Consider the following 11,557-nt stretch of genomic DNA (forward strand, 5'->3'; position numbering starts at 1 on the left):
GGACAAGGAGGAATTTCAACATTAAAGTCAAAGTGTTTCTATTTCGAGACAAATGCCCCGCACTTGGCTAAACTGGGTGAAAGATGTAGATATATACAACAGTATGAGTCTGAATGAATATTTATTTCTTAAACAGACTTCCATAGAAAATGTCACCGTTGTAGCAGGTTTGTTATTTTGGTTTTTTTAAATACAAATTTTTTTTTTTGGGTGAATGCCCCCAAAGAAAAAAAAAAAAGTTTTCTGTATATAAAATGTTAAGGGAAATCATGTCATCCATTAAGATGTCAGGGTTTATTTGTCTAGAGCTAACTCAAAAGTATTTGTGATATCAAAAAACTTGAAATTCCCTGATGATACATTATTTAGGTCCCTTGTAGACTGGACTGATTTTAGAAAATATGAATTTTAGAGGTATTTTATTGTACAAGTAGTATCTTGAGTATTTTAACCTAATAGGGGTATGCTGAAGATGATGAGGGTGGATACCAAGATAATAAAATTTACCTTAGCCTTCAAACGGTCAATTCAAAATGGCCGCTTGAAAATACTAAAATAGATCATAAAAACTATGATTCAATATGATGCACTTAATTATTCTTGTGAAAATCAAATCAGATTCCTCAGGAGACATTCGTATTGATTTTAAGTTTTTGTATGGATTCCACTGCTGAACAGGCTACAAGCATATCATGCCATGATCTCATTTGACTTTGAAAACAATAATTCTGTTGCATATATTTGGAGCTATTACTCTTCGATGCTTTTTTATTTTTTGTAGATAGCATATCTCAAATAGTTTTAAATTTAACTTTATCACCGCGGTATACCGTACCCCGGATATTGCTCGATATTATGATGACTTTCATCCCATTTCGCGACTTTGAACGGAGAACGAAGGTAAGTTCAGCGACAATTTTTCCAAACTAATGGCTATTTTATTTATCTAAACGGGTTTTATATATCTAGAGGTATTTTGTAGCTCTAAAAGACATAAAAGTATTACAGGTATTTGTAAAATTGATTAAAATACCCCTAAACGATCTGCTGCTCACTAGAAAATACTGACCGCGATACTTTAGAATCGTTAGAAATTATAATATTACCAATATAAAAAAAATTGAATCGAGCAATTTTTTTATTCACTATTCAAGTATGCTTTGGCCAAATTTCAGGCAAAAGTGTGAAAGTACAAAAAGATACAGGCCAAAAAAGATACAAGAAAGTGTACCGAGTATTGATTTTAAGTGTACAGAGTATTCCAAAATAGCCCAACTTAAGTGTATAGTGTATTGCAAAACAGAATGAGCACATTAGTATGGAAAATCGATATTTTTGTCTACTTTTTACGTCTGTTTATCGAATCCATTCTATTTTGCTGATAATGTACTGTTTATATGATATTTATTCAAATATTTCAGATTCAACAATGCATTTTCAGTGTTATTAATTACTGTTCTTTTTCTATAGGCAAATACAGAGATTTAATTTCCCATTTGATTGAAAATCACACTATGGATGAAATAAAGTGTGTGCAGGGTCGGAAGCAGGATTGGGAGCAGGGTAGAGCAAGGAGACCCATCTCTGAAAATAAGAAGAATAAAAACACATATTTTGATGACATTAATAATAACTTAAGTTTTTACAGGGCAAGTTTGCCTTAAGAAACATATCGACACACTTACTAAAATATTGGCCCGCGGTCTTATGCCGTCCAAGCATGCCGGTATCGTCTTAACCCTTTACCGCATGAGCATATCGTGAAAATGGCTGTTTTCATTGAATTAAGCCTCCTGATACAAGTTCAAACTGCTATGAAACTATAAAAAATGCTGAAATACTGATCAAACTGGGCACAAATGTTGGCTGGACCATAGCCTGTGGAATAGCATGCTCAATTTTATATTTTTCATTTACCATGGCAACGGGGGGACGTCTCAAAATTGCCAAAAATTCTCTATTTTGCGTTGTTTTTTTTCTATAAAAACTGAGTTCAAGGTGCAGCAACTTTTCAATTGATTGAGATAAAGTTTAAGGCTTTTCGGCGTTGATTACATGGTACCTTACTACCTTTCATTCAACTTCAGGCCATTTTAGCCCCCAGCCCCCCACAAAAGTCCCAAATCTTCTCGGCGATTCAAACCCCCAAACAGAAGGGGGCACATTCCCCCTGTGGTACCCCCTTGATGTACCTTTTTAATGGGGGTGAAGCCGAAAAGTGATCACTCTTTTACACAAAATTTCTCAAACGAAAAAAAAACAGTGTTCGGGCCTAATTAGCGCATGTTTTACACTATTTGAAGCCTAAAAAAGGGTGGGGTTTAAATCTTTCAAAACACGCCTTTATGAGGTGAAAGATTTTAAGGAACAATGAACCTTTTTATTGTATTTGCTGCCTTTATCATAAACTTATTAAAATCCATTATTCGGTTTTTTGAGCTATACCCGCTCGGCAGTCATACGGTACCTCATTGCTAATGACGTAACAAATTTCACGTGCAGAGGGTCTTCCGGTGCAAAATGACCGAAAGTTATCTTTATATGGACTTTTGGCATAGTAGGAAGTCGGTTGATATTAGATAATGTCACGGTTCAGAACTGTTCACTATTTTGGTGTGATGATGTGAAAGCGGCCGGATAGCTCATTCGGTAGAGCCGCGGTACGGTATTCCTAGGGTCCCTGGAATTAGTGAACAGTTCTGAACCGTGACACACACTTGCTCAAAACCGTCTACTATTGACACTCTTGAGGCAGCAATAATGCACTTTGGATGCATTTTTTACTATTTAAAGTAAGATATGCAATAATTATTAACAAATTCTGGAAAGGTTGATCCTGCGATAGCAACGAGAACTTTGTAACACAAAAAATTGCTGAGTTCGTTCGACTGAGATTTTTCATTAGCAGGAATGAAAATCTGGATTATTCGCAGATGTATCCAGTAAAGTACCCCCGAACTCTGCCTATTTTGCACATATATCGTAAATAAGTGAACACAATAAGAATCATTTAAGATTAAATGTGGCAAATACTCTGTGTTTACTACTTGCATTTACTCTATATTGATAACCAATAGTTACACTAAAAAGCAATACTCGTGACACCGGCAGGCAACTCTAATGCAATACTCGTTACACTGACATGTGTATTTATTCTCAAAATGCACTGTCATCTACGATGTTCTATTGTTCATTGAATATTAACAACATTAACATTATCATCATTATCACATTTCACTCGATTCAAGTTTTCTTTTAAGCAAGTAAAATGCACAAAAACATCAAATTTGACTGATCCGAGCTCATTTATCACGCGAGCAAAGAGACGACTTTTACCTCTTTTATTACATTTCAAAGCTATTTCTCAACATTTTTGGGTTTTTAGTAATTAGAGAAATTATCGAAGTATTTCTTTTTCTATAAAATTTATATCAAAACCAATTCCAAAATGACTAAATATCGTCACTGAACTTACCTTTTGCCCTCGTTCAAAGTCGCGAAATGGGAAGAAAGTCCTCATTATATCGAGCAATATCCGGGGTACGGTATACCGCAGTGTTTATAGATTAGAATAATTCATTGAGGCATAATGCATTGTTCAAGAACAATTACTCTCTTTTGCCTGATTTTGAGTGATTTGCCCTTTGTAATTTTTCATCTTACTTTTTTTTTTGCTGAAGCATAACTAAAATATTATTACTTTTGAAACTAAATTGACAGATAGACTTCATTAAAAATGTGCAGTGCACAAGAATAATCACAACTGTGTTTTATATAATTTTAGGGGGAAATTCCCCTTGCACTTGTGAATCTTTTTTATTAGGGATAATCAAAGGGTTATAAAATTTGAACATGATGGTGGATAAATCTGGAAAAAAGTAATGGGCAAAGGGGCCCCCAAACTTTTTTGTTTTATTTAAAGCTTCGCCCTTGGTATTTTTTCATGCTCAATTTTTTTGTTTGGGAACTTTAATTTCATTAAGCTGTGAAGTTGTTAAAAATTTTTTATTACATTAAATTTTTTGTCATTGATAACTCACAGTTGGCTATTTTAATTGGGTTTTTTTACAAAAACTTGAAGTTCACATGGAAATCTGCCATCACATCCCCCCTATAAGATCAGACAAAAATTAAAATCCAGAAATAAATATTAGCACCATTCGGGTTTACCCCCCGACCCCTGGTTATTAGAACCAATTCTGGTACCCCCGATTTCCCCCTGGTTCAAAAAAATTTTACCTACTATGACTTTGGTTTTGTGTGGATACAGGTGAAATATATTCATTTTGTCATGATTTTTAACCTAAACAGGGCTCAAGTTATGTAAAAGACATTACATTGTTACTGATTGAAATTTCAATGAAGAACCTCTAGCTAAAAATCAACCAGTTATCTGGTCAGAGTTTATAGATATACAGTTTGACCCTTTATCTGTGGTTATTACTGTATGCAAAGAATTAAAAAATAAAATTATCCTTTACAGTTGGGGTTTTATATCAATCACTTAATTCAGATAACTCATGGGTATATATAACTCATGGGTATATATAACTCATGGGTATATTGATTTTATTATACCCCCACCACAAAATGTGGGGGGGGGCTATAATGGATTCGCTTTGTCGCGTCGGTCGGTCCGTCCGTCGGTCGGTCCGTCCGTCCGTCCGTCCGTCTCCACTTTCGTGTCCGCTCTATAACTCCTATACCAATTGAAGGATTTTCTTCAAACTTGGCTCAAATGTTCACCTCAACAAGGGGATGTGCAGAACCCATATTGCCCATGTGTCAGTTCAAGGTCAAGGTCACAATTGAAGGTCAAATATCAAACACTATCAAATATTACACAGTATGTCGTGTCCGCTCTGTAAGTCCTACACTACTTGAAAGATTTTCTTCAAACTTGGCTTAAATGTTCACCTCAACCAGGGGATGTGCAGAACCCATCTCACCCATGTGTCAGCTCAAGGTCAAGGTCACAATTGAAGGTCAAATATCAAACAATTAGATATTACACAGTATGTCGTGTCCGCTCTGTAAGTCCTACACTACTTGAAAGATTTTCTTCAAACTTGGCTCAAATGTTTACCTCAACAAGGGGATGTGCAGAACCCATGTTGCCCATGTGCCAGCTCAAGGTCAAGGTCACAAGGTCAAATATCAAACACTATCAAATATTACACAGTATGTTGTGTCCGCTCTGTAAGTCCTACACTACTTGAAAGATTTTCTTCAAACTTGGCTCAAATGTTCACCTCAACAAGGGGATGTGCAGAACCCATGTCGCCCATGTGTCAGCTCAAGGTCAAGGTCACAATTGAAGGTCAAATATCAAACAATTAAATATTACACAGTATGTCGTGTCCGCTCTGTAAGTCCTACACTTCTTGAAAGATTTTCTTCAAACTTGGCTCAAATGTTCACCTCAACAAGGGGATGTGCAGAACCCATGTTGCCTATGTGCCAGCTCAAGGTCAAGGTCACAATTGAAGGTCAAATATCAAACAATCAAATATTACACAGTATGTTGTGTCCGCTCTGTAAGACCTACACTAATTGAAAGATTTTCTTCCAACTTGGCTCAAATATTCACCTCAACAAGGGGATGTGCAGAATCCATGTTGCCCATGTGTCAGCTCATGGTCAAGGTCACAATTGAAGGTCAAATATCAAACAATCTAATATTACACAGTATGTCATGTCCGCTCTGTAAGTCCTACATTAATTGAAAGATTTTCTTCAATCTTGGCTCAAATGTTCATCTCGACCAAGGGATGTGCAGAACTTATGTCACTCTTTTGCTGGCTTAAGGTCAAGGTCACACTTTAAGGTTTAAAAATTGACTTAGGAAATATTCTTAAATTTTAACATTTATTTGAATATTTCTAAATCTAGAAAAGGTATTTGCTTGAAACTTAAAATATTTTTGAAGGGTCACAATTCTGATATGCTGTTCGTTCAAGTTTCATAACTCTGTATTGCATTTTACCAAAGTTATGCCCCTTTTTAAGTCTTCAAATTTACATACAATCAAATATTAGACAATATGTTGTGTCCGCTCTATAAATCCTATACTAATGGAAGAATTTTCTTCAAACTTTACTCAAATTTTCACCTCAACAAGGTTATGTGCAGAATCCATGTCACCTTTGTGCCGGCTAAATATCAAGGTCACACTTGAAAGTCAAAAATTGACTTAGAAAATGTTCTTAAATTTTAACATGTACTTGAATAATTCTGAAACTAGCGCAGGCATTTGCTTGAAACTTAAAAGATATATGAGGTGTGGCAAATAAGATATGCAGGTCAAGTTTCATTATTCTGTATTGCATTTTGACAAAGTTATGCCCCTTTTTAAGTCTTCAAATTTACATACAACCAATACTAGACAATATATTGTGTCTACTCTATAAATTCTATACTATTGGAAGGATTTTCTTCAAACTTTGTCTTTACTCAAATGTTCAACCAAACTGGGTGATGTGCAAAACCCATCTTACCCTTGTGCCAGATTAAGGTCAAGGCCACACTTGAAGGTCAAAAATTGACTTATAAATAAAATGTTTAATACATTGGGAAAATGAAAGGTTATTTGTAACTGTTTCGAACATGATTTGATAATATATATTTATACTATTACCTGTACAATTGGTCTTTTTTTCACCAGAGATAATTTCTTTTTATGTATTTGTGCCACATAAGTTATTCCCTTAACCATTTTTCCAAGTGGTCTTCTGTCAGGGACATTGGTGGGGGTATGAATCGCATTCAGCGATAGTTCTAGTTTAAATTTTGTCATTTTTATGCCCCTGCCATATAATGGCTGGGTCATATATGTTACCCCTGTTCTGTTTCTTCCTCTCATCGTTTCCCTTCATTTTCTTTAAATTTTTAAATTAAACCAAATTTTGCTATGGATATGTTGAAGAAAAACAGGGAATTCGAATTTGGGCATGGTTCAAAGTATTTTTGGGGAGAGTTTTTGCCCCCTTTACTTTGAAAAATATTTAACTTTTTAATTTTTCCGTTTTTATCTCCTCTTTATTACACATTCAACTCAAACTTGAATATGATATGCATGAAAAAACAGGGCAAGTTGAAATTTTGGGCAGGTTTGATGATTCTTTCAGAGTTTTGCCCCTTTTTTGAAAAATATGAAATTTTCAGTTTCCATTCATTATCTCCCCAATGGTATTACACATTCAACTCAAATTTGACATATGGATATGTCATGAGAAAATACAGGTCAAGTTCGAATTTGGTCATGGTTTGATGATTCTTGGCAGAGTTATGCCCCTTTTACTTTGAAAATAAAATGAAATTTTCAGTTTCCATTCATTATCTCCCCAATGGTATTACACATTCAACTCAAATTTGACATATGGGTACATCAAAGAAATACGCAGGTCAAGATGATTTTTGGGAGAGTTTTGCCCCTTTAACTTTAAAAAAAAATTTTTTTTAGTTCCTATTCATTATCTCCCCAACAGTTGTACATATTCATCTCAAATTAAAGATATGGATATGTCATAAGTATGCATTGGTCAATTTCGAATTTGGTCATGGTTTGATGATAGCTGACAGAGTTATCCCTCTTGAACTTTGAAAAAAATCAGAAATTTTAAGTTTCAGTTCATTATCTCCCCAATGAATGTAGATCTACACATTCAACTCAAATTTGACATATAGATGCATCTTAGGAGTAAGCAGTTCAAGTTTGAATTTGGTCGTAGTTCAATAATTTTGGACACAGTTATCTTCCTTGAATGTTGGAAAAAATTTGAATTTTCAGTTTCAGCACACATACTTTTGTGGAAATGTATGTAGCCATTAATTTGGGTAGAAATATGCATATTAAAAATGGTTTGTGTTAACATTGAATAGTTTTAAGGGCTTTGAACTTAAAATGAAAAATATAATTTGTGCAAACAAATTTGGAACTAAATATTATAACATCTGAAATTTTGGCTGCATGCGGGGGCATCTGTGGCATGATGACACATTTCTAGTTTTTCTAAATTCGGGACATTTCAAAACCTTTTTGTTCAAATTAATTTAGACAGAGTAATTTGTCTGTGTTAAAGGGACTCAACTGAGGTTTTTGATATAAAGAAGCTAAAAATTTTTTTTATATTAATTCATTTGATTTAGGTCTAGAGCAATAACTTGTGTGCAAAATTTGAGATCATTTTCTCATTATGTTTTTACAAAATAATTATTCTTATTGTGCAAAATAACTCAAATTAAAAAGTGATGCAATGCTTTTCACTCATATTGTGCTGTGAATAGCTTGAAAATTCAAGTTTCAATTAATTTCTTTATATAATTTTATTTATCTTTTACAATATATTTTCAGTTTGCCAAAGCTTTCTACTGTATTTAAGAAATTCAGATTTTCTGGTTTTAGGCTTTTTGGACCTGTTGAGTTCCTTTAAAATTACAATTTGACTATCACTGATACTGGAATTATTGTAATCATATTTTGTAACTTTCATTCATACAGGATCTGGTAGAGAGAGCAATTATTGAGATACAGAAAAGCCGGTAACCAGTTCTTGTTTGTCTCCCTGAAGACATTTATTTCCCTGGCATTCATACAGGACCTGGTAGAGAGAGCAATTATTGAGATACAGGTTGGAAAGCCGGTAACCAGACCAGGAACTTTCATTCATACAGGAGCTGGTAGAGAGAGCAATTATTGAGATACAGGTTGGAAAGCCGGTAACCAGACCAGGAACTTACATCCATACAGGACTTGGTAGAGAGAGCAATTATTGAGATACAGGAAAGCCGGTATAAAGACCAGGACTTTTCCTTCATACAGGACTTGGTAGAGAGAGCAATTATTGAGATACAGGTTGGAAAGCCGGTAACCAGTCCAGGAACTTTCCTTCATACAGGACTTGGTAGAGAGAGCAATTATTGAGATACAGGAAAGCCGGTAACCAGACCAGGACCTTTCCTTCATACAGGACTTGGTAGAGAGAGCAATTATTGAGATACAGGAAAGCCGGTAACCAGTCCAAGAACTTTCCTTCATACAGGACTTGGTAGAGAGAGCAATTATTGAGATACAGGAAAGCCGGTAACCAGACCAGGAACTTTCCTTCATACAGGACTTGGTAGAGAGAGCAATTATTGAGATACAGGTTGGAAAGCCGGTAACCAGACCAGGAACTTTCCTTCATACAGGACCTGGTAGAGAGAGCAATTATTGAGATACAGGTTGGAAAGCCGGTAACCAGTCCAGGAACTTTCCTTCACAGAATGCCATATTGGTGTTGACTGTGGGATGCGTGAGTTGTCTCCCTTGATTCACTGTTCTTGTTGGAATTCAATATTTTTATAATTACATTGAAGCTTTATTAATCAATAAAAGTGTTTTAATCTGTCTTAGATTTTCTAAAATGTTTTGGACTTTTCATGTACAATTCAATTTATAATAATGAAAACATTAATTTAGTAATTTATAAGTGATTTAGTAACAACTTGTACTTGTTATAAAAATGAATGATGAGTAAAAGTTATTGTTGCTATTATTATGTTAATAAGACATTTATAACTTCACCTCCATAAGTAAAGCTTATTTTGTGAAGGGTTTGTTATCTCCTAATGAAATTGATGTAATTAAGGCACTTGTTACCTCCCCTTATAAAATGTGTTAATTATGACAATAAATGTTTGTTTTCAGATTTATCTGGCTAATACAACATATTTTTCCGCTATGTTTGATGTTGTCATAGGTTTATTCAGTAGCCATGTTGGAACAGAAAATTGTCTTTGAAAAGGAGAAGAGATTTAAAGAGGTATAAAAACTTTTTATTTGTTTTTAAATGACTTATGTTTGCATGCTTGATATTTCTTGTTGATTTTCCTTCAAATGGGTATAAGTTTGTTTTTTTTTTGTTTCCATGAAATATTTTACAAGCATTTATGAATGTATATTTATTATAGTATACTTGTTAATTAAAATGTCACACTGAAGCAGAATATTCTGTAAACAAAAAAATAAACTAAAGTTGCTGTTTATTTTAATATGAGTGATCAACAATGAGTGATATATGATATATGATATGATATATTTATATGAGTGATCAACAATGAGTGATATATGATATGATATATTTATATGAGTGATCAACAATGAGTGATATATGATATATGATATGATATATTTATATGAGTGATCAACAATGAGTGATATAGGGTGAATGATTATATGATAAACGATACATGTTAAAATACACTCATGGTGTAAACATATTTATTTAAGCTTGATTGCGAAACAAGTTCTTACAACTTATATTAATCACTTTTGAGTCCGCTTCCTGGAACCAACTAGTACAGGTGTCAGATGAAGAAACATGGTCGTGACCAAAGTAGGGCTCGTACCCATGACCTCTGGGTTGAAAGGCAGACACTTTAACCACTACGCCACTGCTACCCTTATAAAATGCACTCATGAGTTCATAAACTCTGATCCCCTTTGAAAATTCCATTTTATTTAGTTCCACCGATTGTTTTTTTTTGTTTAGGGCACACCTTTTTTATAACTTGGGGACCATACGCCGCTTTTCATGAAATGGCACTATTGTGTCACATTTCCGCCATATGAACACATCTGTAGATGTTCCAAAAATTAAAATTTTGCCATTTCATATTTGAATGATGAATTATGCTTAAGCCTGTGCTAGGTGGTCATGGAGGTTGGTTTGCACTCGACAGTATCGTTCATGAACAGGATCAATTAAACTGAACCTGCAACATTTTCAATTTGCCATGTTGGGCTTTCTTTAGGGATTCTCATTTTTCTCTACTTCATGTATCTCACTACTATACACATGTACTATAAAATCTATTCATACAGGTAACGCAGATGATGGGCTTATCAGATAGTGTGCACTGGTGGGCGTGGTTAATACCTGCCGCGGTACAGATGACTGTTACTGTAAGTAAGTAAGTAAGTAAGTAACAACTTTATTTAATGAGGCTAACACATTCGGTTTCCCGATCTTCCATGCGGGCCTCAGCATATACATAGCATATACATAACAATATATACATTACACATTTTAAATAACATATATACACAAATAGAAAAAAAACAACAACAAAAAACAAACCAAAAAAAAAAAAAAAAAAAAACGAACATCAAGAAACCACATTTTCATAATCTGGGCATGAAAAATACATTATTTTACAAGTAAGATGAAAACAAATTTGTAAAAACAAAACATTAAACATTATACCTTCTATTCTTGTGTGGCATTATCATTTCAACAAAATGTACACTCATTTAATTAGAAAATTGCCACTTAATATATGTGGCTTGAAATTTCTTCAAAGTATCTGAATTTCGAATATAAATTGGAATGTCATTCCATATTTTAGGACCAGAATAGTCAAATGATTTCCTAAAGTACTCAGTTGTTGGTTTCGGTATGACTAGTTTCTCATTTTGAACAGATCTTAAGTTGAAGTTGTGTTTGTCATTTATCACTTTGAATTTATTTTTCATATAATTAGGAAAAGATGGTTCATTTATAGATTTATACATGAG

General features: G+C 34.0%; 1 long non-coding RNA gene across 1 annotated transcript; it reads left to right on the forward strand.

Moving 5' to 3' along the window:
* Positions 1-8,522: 8,522 nt before the first annotated feature.
* LOC132757410 (uncharacterized) lies at positions 8,523-11,557 on the forward strand. Its single transcript, XR_009629448.1, has 3 exons — positions 8,523-9,293; positions 9,689-9,803; positions 10,865-11,557. It is a non-coding gene; the product is annotated as an uncharacterized LOC132757410 (long non-coding RNA).

The sequence above is a fragment of the Ruditapes philippinarum genome, unplaced genomic scaffold (assembly GCF_026571515.1).
Source record: "Ruditapes philippinarum isolate M1 unplaced genomic scaffold, ASM2657151v2 ctg4003_1_1_1_1, whole genome shotgun sequence".
Classification (NCBI taxonomy): domain Eukaryota; kingdom Metazoa; phylum Mollusca; class Bivalvia; order Venerida; family Veneridae; genus Ruditapes; species Ruditapes philippinarum.